We start from the raw sequence: 12,741 nt of genomic DNA, 5'->3' as shown, positions 1-12,741 counted from the left end.
TCCTCAATATTTTGTATACTGTATGCACCCCTCCTCTTCCTCACTCAGCATGACATTGCTGAAGAGCAGCACTGTACCCGATTAAAGTAAAGAAACAATCACATGGCTGGTACCCATTTTGCATGCCAAGTTTCCACTCTTTGGAGGAGTTTCATCTCAAAAAACAGTTATTATTAGCTTTGCCTTTTCTGCACATAAATAAATTCAACATGGTTTTAAAGAAAGCAGTTCTTAATATACTTTAAAGCTAGCTAATTAGTCTGTAACAAAAATTGAAAGTATTTGTATAGTATGCAGAAGTTTAAAGGGACATTATCGGGTTAAAATTAATATAGATTTTTAGTTCTTTACTGGTATTATAATACTTTATTATTATAATGAGAAGAACTTTAGAAATGTAAGGTTTGGTACTACAAACCTTAACTCAAGCATATAGTCTATAAGGACTACATGTTTGAGGCTGGATTTGTGGACTGGGGCTTGGTTTACTTGTTACTGTTCTTGCTTTGCTTACATTTTGGACTTCTTGTAGTGAAAATAGACTAGTACATTTCCTTTTAGTTCTAGTCAGCTTCAAAAGAGTTTTAAAATAAAACAAAATAGTAGTTCCATTTGTTTTATCTACCAAAAGTACCACAGGGATTTGTAAAACTTTTTTTAACACAAAATCTAAATTTTCAGTCTGTTATCTGACAGTCTCTTTAAGTAGATGTGGTCCAATTTCTGAGGGCTGTATAAATGACTAATACAGTTGTCACTGTTTATATGTTTGAATATACTCTTTTCTTTTCACTTCCTGCAGCTATAAACAGAGTAGATAAACCTTTTAGAAAAAGTCTTAGTTTATGCAGTGTTTTAAGTTTTGTTAATAATGTTAAATTTTTATGTATATTTTTTTTAAAGTCAGGAAAACAAATTAGAAGCTGAATGGTAGTGACAGATCTTCACAATGTCAGGAGCTTAACAACTGGGAAACCTTTAAGAGCATGCCCTCAACTAATGGGTTTAATACTGGTCACTTCCCTTAGCATTAGTTTTTTTAAATCACTAGTCTGAGATTCCTTCGGAAAAGTTTACAAAACTAAACCTATCGCACCATCCTGTGTTGCACTCAGGAATTACATTAATCTTGGAAACAATCCTTCAGCAGCTGTAACTGACTGTGGGTGCCTTTCTCCACTGAATGTCCAGATTTCCCTAGTCATGGGATTAGTGTCTTACACTCAGCCTTCCTGCATCTCCTTGTGGCCACAGGTCACACTGACTACTCAGCAGAAGACGAAGCTCATTCACCTGCTGCTGGCTGGGAGGAAGCTTGCTCTAGTGCCCTAAGTGGTAGCCTGTGATTCCCCTCCCCTCTGTTACAGTGCTAAACTTGATCTGAGGATCTCCCGAACAAGAAAAGAACCCATGACTAGGACCCCGATGCAAAAGCCCATTGCTTATTTTTTGTCTAGACAGGGTTCTAATGTTATTGGTAAAATCTGATATTTTTCTTAAAGGCTTATAATATACTATAGCTAGTCTAGGTATGAGGTGACTTGTTAGGTCCTCATCACACAACCATAGTAATCAACTACCATAGTAATCAACTGAAAATTCTCTTTGATTTCTATGGCTGCAGGATCAAACGATTATTTTGTATACTTTACATATCAACCCTAGGATTCTTTTCAAAACGATATTTATTTTCATATAGAAAGGATATACTATGATAATATGAGATTACAAAATTTCATTGAAATGTTTGTCCTTATATAATTTATACTGTTACTTTAATATTTATAGGGGCCCATCTTTAAAATATTCCACTTGATTGTAAAGTGCTACACCTGCCACTTTCCATGTTAACACTATAATTTACAATATGACAGTGCTTTGCTATGAATCTTTTTATATGAGATGCACATATTGTATGAAATTACAGCAATATCATGTCATACATGCTAACTTGGTGTTTTTTTACAGTCCTAGCTGTCTGGCACCTAGTCCTACAGTCTGGCACCATCCTGTGTTGCACTCAGGAATTACATGAATCTTGGAAACAATCCTTCAGTGGCTGTAACTGACTGTGGGTGGCCTTTCTCCAATGAATGTCCAGATTCCCCTAGTCATGGGATTAGTGTCTTGCACTCATCCTTCCTGCACCTCCTTGTGGCCACAGGTCACACTGACTACTCAGCAGAAGAGGAAGCTCATTCACCGGCTGCTGGCTGGCTTCTTTGTGTTTCAGTTTCCCCATCTGTCAAACTGGGATAATTAGCAAAATTCACAAAGAGGACTTGGGTATTTCATTTGTGCTGCTATCCATCTCTGGTATCTTTAGCTGGAGAGTAGAAGGCTCACTTCTCCCCTTCATTATGTTTGTGATACCTTTTCTTTCTCTTTCAACCATCCCAGCACTCTCTCTTCCTATTTTTTAAAATTTTCTCCTTCTTCCCCCTGAGATCTTACTTACTTCTTTCTTTCCCTTTCTCACCCACAGTATGATTAATTTGTCTGCTTCTCCTCTCTGAGATTCCACTTCACCCAAAAGCCTGGAATCCTTCTACTCACCCTCCCCCCAGGTTTTGGTTTCCCAACAATGGGATAGCCAGGGGTCATTGTTTTGGTTTCTGCTGCTAGACTGTCTGACAATCATTTCTCTCTGTCTTTGCTGCTTCCTTTGTGAAGTCAGAACATGGAGAACTGAGGAGATCCTGGGGAAAAGCAGAGACAAATTGTAAAGGGGAAGAGAAGACTACTCAGTAATCAGGACTGCTGCCTCAAGCTGCTGGGATCAGGTGGCTCTGCTGAGCTTCCATTGTGGAGGTCATGTGATTTCAGTGGTGGATGAAGTAATCTCTGTACAAACTGCAATGCACTAAGGACCCTTTGAGTTGAAAGGTACTTGAAAAATACAACTTTTTGTAACGGGATGCCTTTGGAGTCCTTCTGCTAACTCACCCTGGCAGCCACACCAGGAAAGTATTATTATTTCCAACCCAGGATTATAAAAGGATTCATAATCTCTATGAACACTAGGGTTAGGACAAGAGAATTCCTGCAGAGAAAAATAGTAGGAACAACCAAGCTCAGGAGAAAGTTTAGGAGTAGTTTTATGTTTCTTTTTGTTTTATGACAAAGGGAAACTGCAGGAAGGGTTGGCCCCTAACCATCGTGTGATTATTGCAGTAGGAACATGGTGGGCATACTATCTGCTTACTATATTATTTATTTTATCTGCTCTGCATCCGCTGAACAGTGAAGGGGTTAAACTCACTAAGGTGAAAGAGGAAATTCTTTTCTACCCTATAAATTCTGCTTTAGGTGGCAGGCATGAAGGGATGAGCCTTCAAGGGATAGCCATCAGAAGGATGTGGTGTTGGGGGCTGTTTGTGGGAAGAAGCTGAAGGTCTTCCCACACTGATTACAGAAAACACATCACCATATGTTATGCTGAAATCTAGTAGTTTTTCTTGCTGGAAAGGAGCACTGAGTAGTTATTTTCCTCTAGCCAAAGAAAGATTGGTGTATTTATTTTTTCCTTGCAGTGTGTGTGAGTGTGTGTGTGTGTGTGTGTGTGTGTGTGTGTGTGAGAGAGAGAGAGAGACCCTGCCAAGAAGAAAAGGAAAAGTTGTTTGACACTCAGAAATAAAAATCTATCTGCTTTGACAGCCTGAGCAGGGAAACTCTTTTGCTTTTTTCCTGACCCATGTAGAATAAAATCAGGATGACTAAGTAGGGTTAATTGTTATTTATAATTGTTATTGTTATTTATAACAATTAGTAATAAACTCTTTACAAAGGAGAACTACCACTTTTCTGTACATCTGGGTTCTTAATAGTATAGCTCAGAGGAATTGTAGAACTCTATTTCTTGAAAGATTACTTCTTCTCTTTAATTTCCTCTTTGAATTTCTAACAAATTTGTTATTTTATTTGATTTATAAGACTATACAGTTTGACTATACCATTCAAAACTCTGGTAACTTTTACCTCTTTTGCTCTGCCTTTTTCCTGGATCGCCTTCAGTTTTGCTTATGTTCTGTTCACTCTTTCATACGATGAAATCTCTTTCCACCATCTCCAACAACCTCTTCCTGCTCAGGCCTGGCCAACTACTCACCTCAACTGCCTTCATCATTTGACTGCCTGTCATATTGTTAATTATACTCTTCTCCTTTGGTTTCTGTCGTTTTGTTCTTTCATGTTTCTCTGACCACTACTACTTCGTCTTCTCGGCAATTACTCCTGTCTTTCAGCATCTGCCAAGATTTTTTCCTTTGTCCCATTCTTTTCCTTATTCTATGTTATATCCTTGGGGATCTCCTCCATCCATGTGAGTGGTACTAAAATTTCTATGCTTATGTTGCACAAATCTGCTTGTGTCCTTTTAGTCTCACATGTCTATGTTACCAAATCTTGCTGTTTTTCCTCTCTATAACATACTAAAAACATATTCCTTCATATCTATCCCTGCAAACTAAAATGCTTGTCTGTCATGGTTATCTCTGTTCTTAACCACTACAACCGCCTCTTTCCTGGCCTTCCCAATTCCTCTCTTGTTCCACTCTCATCCAGAATGTAGTTGCTGAAACTATCTTCCTTGCCTGCTACTAGAACATAGAATTACAGAAGATTAGAGTTGGAAAGGACCTCAGGAGGTCATCTAGTCCAATCCCCTGCTCAAAGCAGGACTAACCTCAGCTATATCATCCCAGCCAGGGCTTTGTCAAGCCGCAGATTAAAAAACCTCTAAGGATGGAGATTCCACCACCTTCCTAGGTAACCCATTCCAGTACTTCACCACCCTCCTAGTGAAAAACTTTTTCCTAATATCCAGCCCAGACCTCCCCCACTGCAACTTGAGACCATTGCTCCTTGTTCTGTCATCTACTACCATTGAGAGCAGCCTAGCTCCATCCTCCCTGGAACACTCTTTCAGGTAGTTAAAGACTGCTATCAAATCCCCCCCCTTCCCCAATTCTTCTCTTTTGCAGACTAAACAAGCCTAGTTCCCTCAGCCTCTCCTCATAAGCCTTGTGCTCCAGCCCCCTAATCACTTTTGTTGCCCTCCGCTGGACTCTTTCCAACTTCTCCACATCCTTTTTGTAGTGGGGGGCCCAAAACTGAACACACTACACCAAATGCAGCCTTACCAATGCCAAATAGAGGGGAATAATCACTTCCCTCCATCTGCTAGCAGTGCTCCTACTAATGCAGCCCAATATGCTATTAGCCTTCTTGGCAACCAGGGCACACTGGTGACTCATATCCAGCTTCTTATTCACTGTAACCCCCAGGTCCTTTTCTGCAGAACTGCTGCCTAGGCCGTCGGTCCCCAGTCTGTAGTTGTGCATGGGATTCTTCTGTTCTAAGTCCTATCATTCTCCTGTTTTCCCCCTGCCTTCCATAATCAAGTTTAAGATTTACCACCTTCCCTTCTACAAAACTCCACCCTAGACTCTGGTGCAGGAAGAGTGTAGAGCCCTGCAGTGGGACTGGAATTGCTGCCATAATAGTGGGAGCAAGTGGGAGTGGGTATTGAAGGCGGGACAAGAGTGGAATTAAAAATAGTCCTGCACAGGGCTCGACTCCCTGCCTACATTTTCTTATCACAACACAGTTCTCTTACTTCATTTTATTAATAAAGATCCTTATTCACCATCCCTTTGTTTCACCTTGCTTCATTACCAGTCCCTTTCTGTTTAAATCTATGAGTTGTAACTCACGTTCCTCCACAAAGAAGGAAAGACAGTGACCAGGACTGAATTGTGCATAGAAATGTATCAGAAGTCTGCCTATTGCAGAGCACAGGTGTAAAACAGTCCTTGCAGAAAGCACTGTTAAGTAAGCAAAGAGTTAGGTTCTGGATAAGTGATGTTTCTTAATGATTTTCTGAAGTAATTCCAGGTTACACTTGTGGGAAAGTGGTATAAGAAGAGAATCAGGCATATTGGGTTGAACTTTGGCTGCACAAAGGATGTATGATATATATATATAATAAAATGAATAAATCTATGGCAAAAACTTATACACACATAGACATGTTAAAACAATACTTTTAAGATTGAAAAGTCAAATACACAGAAAATTAGGAAATCCCAGAACTAAGGTTGCCTGTATAATCTTAATTTGATTCCCTCATGCTTATGCATTATGATAGTCAAATTTACCTGTTCACATACTATTTTTACCAAAGGACTCCTTCCTCATTCAGTGAATGGGTAGTTAATAACATTTATTTTTATCCTCCACATTCACTGTGTGGTTCAAGGCCTTAAAACTCTGTACAAAATAAAAATTTTCTTCTGGACATTTCTCCGGTGCTAACACTATAATGTTTCTGAAGCACTCAGACATTAAGGAATTTATCTTCACCATACCCTTTTCAGATTCAGTGGTATTATTGTCCCTGTTTTACTGCTGGGGAACTGAGACACAGAGATTAAGGCCAAAATTGTCTAGAGTCCACAGATATTGGATGCCCAACTTGAGACTTCTACAGCCTGATTTTTTAAAGTTCTTAACATTTTTATAGCACTTGATTTGTTCAAAACAAAGCTCTATTCAACTTCAGTTGAAGTTGCAAGAGCTCTAAACACTTCTGTAAATCTGGCCCCATGCATCTTGTGTTGGGCATCCCTAAAATGAGAAATACACAATTATGGGCCAACTGTGAATATTTTAGTTTAAGTGACTCACCTTAAGTAGCAGCATCCTATATGGCAGAGGCAGGGATAGAATACAAATCTACAGGATGGTATTCAGTTTCCTTAAACATGAGACTCTTCTTTCCCTGCAGTTCCCTGACTCATTCACCACACACCTTTCAACTTCTCTAATAAATGAAGCAGGGGTCCTGCAAATAACTGCCTCATTCACTACACTATCCTGATTTGTTCACTGAGCACTGGCCATCCTGTGCACTAAATGAGGCAGGAGTCTGGTGGAAAAATTAATATGTGATTGTGTAATTAATGATCATCATAATGCATATACATAAAGGGACCAAATTAAAGTTGCATAGCCAACCTTTATTCTGGCATTTCCTAACTTTTGTGTTTATTTTTTCAGTCTTAATATTCTTTTAACTTTCATGTGTGTGTGTAATTTCCTACATTTTTAAAGAAGCAAACTTAAAATATAGAAATTCCACCATGTGGCATCATATTGTGACACACACAATTCACAGTTAGGGTTGGAATATTTAGATCCATCACACAGACTTCTGGCACTTGACCTAATGGAGTAACTGACAGCAATTGTAGGTTGTCATCCTGAGTGTGGACCAGCACTAGAGGGAGATAAGACATACATGTACTTTGCTGTCGGTTTCACAGATATTTGCTTACAGCACAAAATGGTGAGACTCAGGAATCTTGGATTCCATTCCAAGCTCTGGAGGAGAGTGTGCTCAAGTGAGCACAGACTCTTCTGCTTATTTTCCCCAAACTTGTCTCCTTCTGTCCCATCTCCCCTAATCTGTCCCCATCCCAATACTATCTTTTTTCTATCTCTAGCTCCTTGTTCCTTTCCCATTCTCCTTCCCTCCCTAGTCTCAACTCTTTAGGCTTCTCTTTCCAGTTCCAATGTCTTTGCCCAACCAGTTCTAGTCTTCCCCTCTGGGTTCATTATAGTTAAGGTTCTGTTGTAAATTTCATTTACATTTCTGTTTTGTACTTTAATTATTAAACCTCGTCTCTAAATATGGCACATTAGCTCTTCAAAGGACAAATGAAAGGTGAGATAAAAGGTGAGGATTACTGCAATTTCAGATGTTTATTGTTTTGTATGATCTGTACTCTGCTGTGCCTTACATAATTAAGTATAAAAGAGCATAAAGGTATTAGATTGCACAAAGAGTGTTTAACTGCTTCACGACTGTTCTGTGGTCCTGAAAAAGTTAGTTAAACTGTAAACCTCTTCACAATTGTTGGGCAGTAATATAGTGCTGGAATCCTGCCTTCTATCCCCACCTACCCCTTCCACTCCACTTCCCACCTCATACCTGCTCCCTGCCCCTCTTCTTTTCATTCCCTCACTTGCCCATTCCTCCCCACTTGGCCTCTGCCCTGCATGCTCTAGTCCACTTGCCCCTCAGCATAGGCATCTTGTGGATTGGGGGATCAGAGAGCAGGTGAGGTTTCAGGAGGTGGGTTTATTGGAGAATGGGGCTTGGGGAAATGGTGAGCAGGGGTGGGGTGGGGATGTGGGGCTTTGGGGAGTGGAGATTTTTATAGGGGTGTTTATTTGGAAACTTGCAACAGAGTGGGTTTATTTTGGGGAAATGGGGGTTGGTGTGATAGTGAGGAAGATAGGTGGGGTCTGAGGCAGGAAGAAGGTTTGGGTTTATTTGGGGGATGGGAGTGGGTTGAGGTGTGTTTATGGTTGTGGGCTATGGTGGCAGGGTTAGGTGGGGGGGGGGCTGTGGGAGGGGTGGCATGGGACTGGGAGTGCAGGTAAGGGTGTGGTGGCTGCACCTGTCTGTGTCCGTCTCCCTCCTCCGCAGCCTCTTCCCCCTTTCCTCTCATTCCTTGCTCCCTCCCTCACTGGCCCCAGCTCCACTCTCAGGCCCCAGAGAAAGATGGACTCGCCACCACTGCACGAGGGACGGGGCTGACTCCTTGGGTGCTGGCAGCACCATGCCAGGGCCCTGCATCATTGGCGAAGGAGGGAATGGGGCCTAGATGGAGGAGGAGGGAGAGGATTGGGAAGGAGGGACGGACTTGCCTCACCACCTGCACAGGGCTCCGAGGACGACTCCTGCTCATCCTGCTGCTGGGCTGCCAGGTGGCTCAGTTCCAAGCTGGCCCTCGTGCTGCCGGTGGCAGGGCTTCACCAGCTGAGCCGAGCCGTGCACATGGGCAGGTTGGTGATTCAGATCTGGGGGTAGAGGGGAGAGCTGAGCACCATTTAGTCCTGATGCTGCCTGTGTCTCTTTTACACCTCCCAAGCATAGTGTCAACCAAGCAACAGACACGAGTCCAGCAGGAGAGACACCAAGGAGCATTAGCAGGGAATGCAGCTGGTGAGGACTCATTGCTGATGCTGAATGATACTGGAATGGCATTCTGGCACGTTCCAGCTACGGGCTTCATTACACTGTTCATTACATTCATTTGGGTGGAGCAGTGGAGAAGGGGTGTGTAAGTAACTGGGGTATCGCAGGGGCCAGCACTGGTCCTGGGGGCCTGAGGTGTGCTGAGAAGCCCCTTTTCATAGAAAGGGTGGCAGACTGCGAGTCAGTGCCTCGTAAGTGTGCCAAAGAAGCCAAGGGAGGAGCCTTTCCCTGGGGCCTGAGAGTGGAGCTGCGGCCAGCGAGGGAGGGAGCAAGATACAGGAATGAGACGAAAGGGGGAAGAGGCTGTGGAGGAGGGAGACAGACAGAGCCAGGTGCAGCCATCACACCAACACTTCCCTGCACTGCCAGTCCCATGCCACCCTGCCCACAGCCCCTCCACCTGGAACCAGTGTTGCAGCCTGCTAAAGGACACTTTAACCCTTCCCAGGGAATCCAGAGTACAGAGACTTGGATTCCCCTCGCAGCAGTCCTAAGGGATGGCCAGGAAGGGGCTCTCACTAGTGTTTCATTAGCAAAGAGTGAAACTGAATGCAGGTTAAACTGAACAAGTAGAACTTTATTAAACCCTGTGGATGCCTCTGTTCGTGTGACTAAGTTACTCCCAGCCTAACTTCTCCTCATGTTCTCTGGTGTCCCCTTAATAGTAGTGTCTCTAGGGAGGATGGATCCTCTAATTTCAGTTCCACTTATCATGATAACTCTTCCCTATTTTATAAACATTTTAAATATAAACATTCAAAACAAATAATTTGTGCCCAGACCCCCATTCTGTGTCCCTTTGGCCAGGGGCTGCTAACGTATAACCAAGCTGGAGTCTCATCTTTACCACAGACTCTGATGGTTATGTAGTCATTGAGATAGTTGGGCCTTTTAACAGATCACACCTGCTGTGGTCATTTATCTCTGTCTCTGAGTCTAGCAAACCATTTCCCTGTGGAGTCTCCTTCTTCCCTGTAGATCGTCTTTCTGTTCTGTGATGATTTCTGTCGGCTCTTTCTGGGTGATGTCTGTTGGCTCATAACTTCCTTTTCCTTTGGGTCACTAGTCCCTCTTGTGTAGTCATTTCGTATGACCTGGTTGCACAGCAACCCTCATGACTCCTTTTGTCCACTCCTCCTCTGTCTCTCTAATGGCTGGATCCTCACAGGAGTGCATGTCTCCGGGGCCAGCAGGACTTGGGATGACCAGTCATACTATGGTGCCTTCCTTCTTTTGTTGTTGGCCACCTCCTCTTGATGGTGTCCTCGTCCCTCTGGCTGCAATAGGTCTTCTTTTGTTGGGTTTTGATCCTTCATCCCATCAATGCCTGCACTGGACTGTTTTGGCACATTTGTGTATCAAAAATGCTAAGAAGGAGTCTGAAGAAACAGCCATGTTTAACAGTATCTTAGCTGTTTCCACAGCTGACTCCCTCATAGAATCATAGAATATTAGAGTTGGAAGGGACCTCAGGAGGTCATCTAGTCCAACCCTCTGCTCAAAGCAGGACTAACCTCAGCTAAATCATCCCAGCCAGGGCTTTGTCAAGCTGCAGCTTAAAAACCTCTAAGGATGGAGATTCCACCACCTCCCTAGGTAACCCATTCCAGTGCTTCACCACCCTCCTAGTGAAAACCTTTTTCCTAATATCCAGCCTAGACCTCCCCCACTGCAACTTGAGACCATTGTTCCTTGTTTTGTCATCTACTAGTGTTGAGAACAGCCTAGCTCCATCCTCCCTAGAACCCCCTTTCAGGTAATTAAAGGCTGCTATCAAATCCTCTCCCTCTCATTCTTTTCTTTTGCAGACTAAACAAGCCTAGTTCCCTCAGCCTCTCCTCATAAATCTTGTGCTCCAGCCCCCTAATAATTTTGTTGCCCTCAGCTGGACTCTTTCCAACTTCTCCACATCCTTTTTCTAATGGGGGGCCCAAAATTGGACACAATACTCCAAATGTGGCCTCACCAGTGCCGAATAGATGGGAATAATCACTTCCTTCAATCTGCTGGCAATGCTCCTACTAATGCAGCCCAATATGCTATTAGCCTTCTTGGCAACCAGGGCACACTGGTGACTCATATCTAGCTTCTTATCCACTGTAACCCTCAGGTCCTTTTCTGCAGAACTGCTGCTTAGCCCATCGGTTCCCAGTCTGTAGCTGTGCATGGGATTTTTTCCATCCTAAGTGCAGGACACTGCACTTGTCTTTGTTGAACCTCAGATTTCTTTTGGCCCAAACCTCCAATTTGTCTAGGTCACTCCATATCCTATCGCTACCTTCCAGGGTATCTACCACTCCCCTAGCTTAGTGTCATCTACAAACTTGCTGAGGGTGCAATCTACCCCATCCTCCAGTTCATTAATGAAGATGTTGAACCAAAGTGGCCCCAGGACCAACTCCTGGGGCACTCCGCTTGTTACCAGCTGCCAGCTTGACATCGAGCCATTGATCACTACCCATTGAGCCCAATGATCTAGCCAGCACTTTATCCATTGTATAGTCCATTCATCCAACCCATACTTCCTTAACTTGCTGATAAAAATACTGTGGGAGACTGTATCAAAAGCTTTGCTAAAGTCAAGGTATATCACGTCCACTGCTTTCCCCACATCCACAGAGCCAGTCACCTCTTCATAGAAGGCAATCAAGTTGGTCAGACATGACTTGCCCTTGGTGAATCCATTGACTGTTCCTGATCACCTTCCTCTCTTCCAAGTGCCTTAAAATAGATTCCTTGAGGACCTGCTCCATGATTTTTCCAGGGATTGAGGTGAGGCTGACCGGTCTGTAGTTCCCTGGATCCTCTTTCTTCCCTCTCTTGAAGATGGGCACTATATTTGCCTTTTTCCAATCATCAGGGACCTCCCCCAGTTGCCATGAGCTTTCAAAGATAATAGGCACTGGCTCTGAAATCACATCAGCCAACTCCCTCACCACCCTCAGATGCATTGCATCTGGCCCCATGGACTTGTGTATGTCCAATCTTTCTAAATAGTCCTGAACCTGTTCCTTCAGCACTGAGGGATGTTCACCTCCTCCCCATTCTGTGCCGTCCAGTGCAGTAGTCTGGGAGCTGACCTTGTCTGTGAAGACAGAGGCAAAAAAGGCATTGAGTACCTCAGCTTTCTCCACATCCTCTGTCACTAGGTTGCCTCCCCCATTGTGTAAGGGGCCCATCCTTTCCCTAATTTTCCTTTTGTTGGTAACATACCTGTAGAAACCCTTCTTGTTCCCCTTCACGTCCTTTGCTAGCTGCAAGTCCATTTGCGCTTTGGCCTTCCTGATTTCATTTCTGCATGTTTGAGCAGTATTTTTATAATCCTCCCTAGTCATCTGACCAAGCTTCCATTTCTTGTAAGCTTCTTTTTTGTGTTTAAGTTCAACAAAGACTTCTTTGCTAAGCCTATGGAGACAAAATCGCATAGTGGCATCTGCAGCACCACATGCACTGCCCCTCCCGCGGATAAAGAGGCAGCCTAGGGAAGGTTGACTCAGCAGCACGAGCTGCACATACCTGTCTCCTTATAAGGAAATGAAGCAACCTCACCTGCTGGTGCATGGTCAGCAACTGCCCGGGAAAATTGTAATCATCTGGTTGGCTGGTCCATACCTGCCCGTGAAATCAGGAGCACCTGGTTGGCTAAACTCCAAGCCATGACCGTAGAAGGTCATGCAGCAAATAGCAACAAATGG

Source organism: Emydura macquarii, unplaced genomic scaffold (assembly GCF_026122565.2).
Source record: "Emydura macquarii macquarii isolate MOO-44397 ecotype Brisbane River unplaced genomic scaffold, CSIRO-AGI_Emac_v2 contig_480, whole genome shotgun sequence".
Classification (NCBI taxonomy): domain Eukaryota; kingdom Metazoa; phylum Chordata; order Testudines; family Chelidae; genus Emydura; species Emydura macquarii.
The sequence above is the reverse complement of the archived record's forward strand: the minus strand, read 5'-3'. Positions refer to the sequence as shown.